This window comes from Babylonia areolata, chromosome 34 (genome assembly GCF_041734735.1).
Source record: "Babylonia areolata isolate BAREFJ2019XMU chromosome 34, ASM4173473v1, whole genome shotgun sequence".
NCBI classification, from domain to species: Eukaryota; Metazoa; Mollusca; class Gastropoda; order Neogastropoda; family Buccinidae; genus Babylonia; species Babylonia areolata.
In genome coordinates, this window is record NC_134909.1 from 3,053,078 (window position 1) to 3,056,085 (window position 3,008).

General features: G+C 45.4%; 1 protein-coding gene across 5 annotated transcripts in view; it reads left to right on the top strand.

Moving 5' to 3' along the window:
* Positions 1 to 514: 514 nt before the first annotated feature.
* Positions 515 to 3,008, top strand: part of LOC143277652 (regulatory factor X 4-like) — a 63,329-nt gene continuing 60,835 nt past the window's right edge. For 3 of the 5 annotated variants that reach the window (XM_076582544.1, XM_076582548.1, XM_076582547.1), the window contains exons 1-2: positions 515 to 978; positions 1,794 to 1,942. The gene's annotated coding sequence lies outside the window, so the exon portion shown is untranslated. Of the gene's footprint in view, positions 979 to 1,767; positions 1,943 to 3,008 lie in introns of those variants that run through there. The other 2 variants (XM_076582545.1, XM_076582546.1) reach the window with 2 other exon arrangements.

The window sequence follows — 3,008 nt, forward strand, 5'->3', positions numbered from 1 at the left end:
TCTCTCTCTGTCTATGTCTTTCTTTCTCTCTCTCTCTCTCTCTCTCTCTGTCTCTGTGTATGTCTTTCTCTCAATCTCTCTGTCTGTCTGTCTCTGTCTATGTCTTTCTCTCAATCTCTCTCTCTCAATGTGTCAGTCTGTCTCTGTCTCTGTCTCTCTCTCTCTCTCTTCCACCCTCTCTCACACTCTCTGTCTCTGTCTCTCTCTCTGTCTCTCTCTCTCTCTCTCTTCCACCCTCTCTCACACTCTCTGTCTCTGTCTCTCTCTCTCTCCCTTTGAGGCTATAACTTTTCACAGCGGGGACAGTGTCAAATCAAAAAGCGGACAGGTTTGATACCCTCACCCCCCACCCCATGGAAATGGCCTGAATGGGGGTGGGGCGGGGGTAGAGAGGGCGTTGTGGAGGGGGGGGGGGAGGGACGGTGAGGTGGGAGAGAGGTGGGGGGTTAGGGGTGTGGGGGAAGAGAGAGAAAGTTGAAAGCTGATCCCATTGAGGTGCGAAAACCCCACGCGCCCAGGTTTTTCGCTGTGGAGTTGTTTAGGACTGTCAGTCAGTGGTGTGAGTGTCATTGCCTTGCAAAGAGATTGGGAGATACAGAGAAATCTGTGTGATCTCCACTGTTGAGATTAAGTCGCCGATGGTTGAGATTCATTATTGCCTGTGAACTTGTGATCGGCTTGGAACGAAGCGATCTGTGCGATATATATCTTTCTACAAACTGTTGGAATGGGTGGTGTGTTGAGAGTCTCTATTTAGGTGTGCATGCTTGCGATCAGCGGACAAGGATCTTTGGGGATATGATCGTCGGGATACGTTCTTCATACTGACCTGAATGGAGAGAGGAATGCCGGAGAAAAGTGTCTTCTCCGAGGACATCGCACATTGCCGACACGCGGATTCGAACCCTGGTCACTGGTGATCACTGGATCACAAGTCCAACGTCTGATCTATTCTGCTTCGGCGCCTCTTTTTTGTGTGTGTGTGATCATTGTTTTTAAACTGGTGTGTGTGTGTGTGTGTGTGTGTGTGTGTGTGTGTGTGTGTGTGTGTGTGTGTGTGTCCTTGATAACTGGATAAAGATCCACATGACTGATTGATTAGTGGTGATACATTTCCAAAAAGAACAACTTATTACTGTTCAACTGTTTTCATAACGGGATATAATATATATATATATATATATATGTGTGTGTGTGTGTGTGTGTGTGTGTGTGTGTGTGTGTGTGTGTGTGATTCGACGTTTGTACCTGTGTTGACTCGACAATCCACGTTTTGTGCATGTGTGAAAGTCGGACACGAAATATGCGCAGTTGTTATTTTCTGTGTAAAGTTTAAGCCATGAGATTTTGTTTCGTCCCATCCGATGTTTTAACTATAATTTTATCACTGTACTCTTGAACAGCAGTTACAAAACAATTTTATATATCCACGTGTTTATAGTCCGTCAGAATCAAATCAAAAGTTGTTGTTTTTTCTCCCTCTCTCTCTCTCTTTTTTTTCGTGAAAGAAAACAAAACTATATTTCTGTGTTTGTGGCAGTCAGATTTACTTGACCTCAATACGTTTGACAGCTGAATTAATACTTCATCATGTCTTAACTTCAGTAAAGACTTTGACTGAAAACTGAATCCTGTAAAAAAAAAGAAAAGAAAAAAAGAAGAAGAAGAAATAAATAAATGAGAGAGAGAGAGAGAGAGAGAGAGAGAGAGAGAGAGAGAGAGAGAGAGAGAGAATCCGAACACTCTTTATTTATCCGTGAAGGATATTACACGTGCATTAGTCTGTGTGTCAGGTCAACAGTTTGATTACGTGACACGTGTCTTTTGGGAGGCTGATACAGTGTGGAGGACTGTTTACTGCTTTGGGACCTGGAGTTCAATTCTTCTTCTACTTGATGGTGTTGAAATGGACGTGGCTGCAGAAAGGAGAGATATTTGACTGGTGGGTATCACAGTGACTGTCTCTTGTTGTTTTTCTGTCTCTTTGTTCTGTTTTCTTTCAATTGTTTCTCTCTGTCTTTCGGTTTCTCTCTTTGTTTGTCCGTGTCTGTCTGTTTTCCTGTTTATCTGTTCACCTGTTGTTGTTCTTTCTCTCTGTCTCTGTCTCTCCTTCTTTCTCTCTGTGTCTGTATGTGTCTGTGCGTGTGTATGTGCGTGACTGCATGATGTTGTGTGTGTGTGTGTGTGTGTGTGTGTGTGTGTGTGTGTGTGTGTGTTTTCTTTCTCTCTCTCATTTCTTTCTCGCTCTCCCACCTCTCTCTCTCTCTCTCTCTCTTTCTGTTTCTCCCTGTCACTCCCTCTCTCTCTCTGTTTCTCTGTTTTTCTCTTTGTGTGTCTCTCTCACTATTCTTCTATCTCTCTCTGTCTCTGTCTCTCTTTCTGACTCTCTGTCTGTCTGTCCTGTCTCTGTCTGTTCTGTCTCCTTCCCTCTGTCTTCCACTCTCTGAGTTCCTCTCTGTCTCTGTCTCCCCTCTCTCGCCGCCTGTATGCTAGTCTTATTCACTCTGTCTCTCTGTCACATGCACGGACATGCATACATATACATATGCGCGCGCGCACACACACACACACACACACACACACACACACACACACACACACGCACACTCATACCTGCCAATACATTACTGTCAGGACAATAACCACTACTACAACTACTAACACCACCACCACTACCACCACTACTACTATAACAATAATGATGATAATGATAATACACACACACTCTTCCCTCAAGCATACATGCATGCATATGCGTGCGCACACACATACACACACAACCACACACACGCGCCTACGCGCGCGCGCAGACGCACGTTCGCACGCAGGCATGCGCGCACACAAACACACACACGCACACACACACACACACACACACACACGCACACACGCACACACACACACACTCTCTCTCTCTCTCTCCCTTTCCCCTATGTCCCTCACTTCCCCCCCCTCCCCCCCACGCACACTACTCTTCTACATTCACCACAGACATACCATAAGTCCCC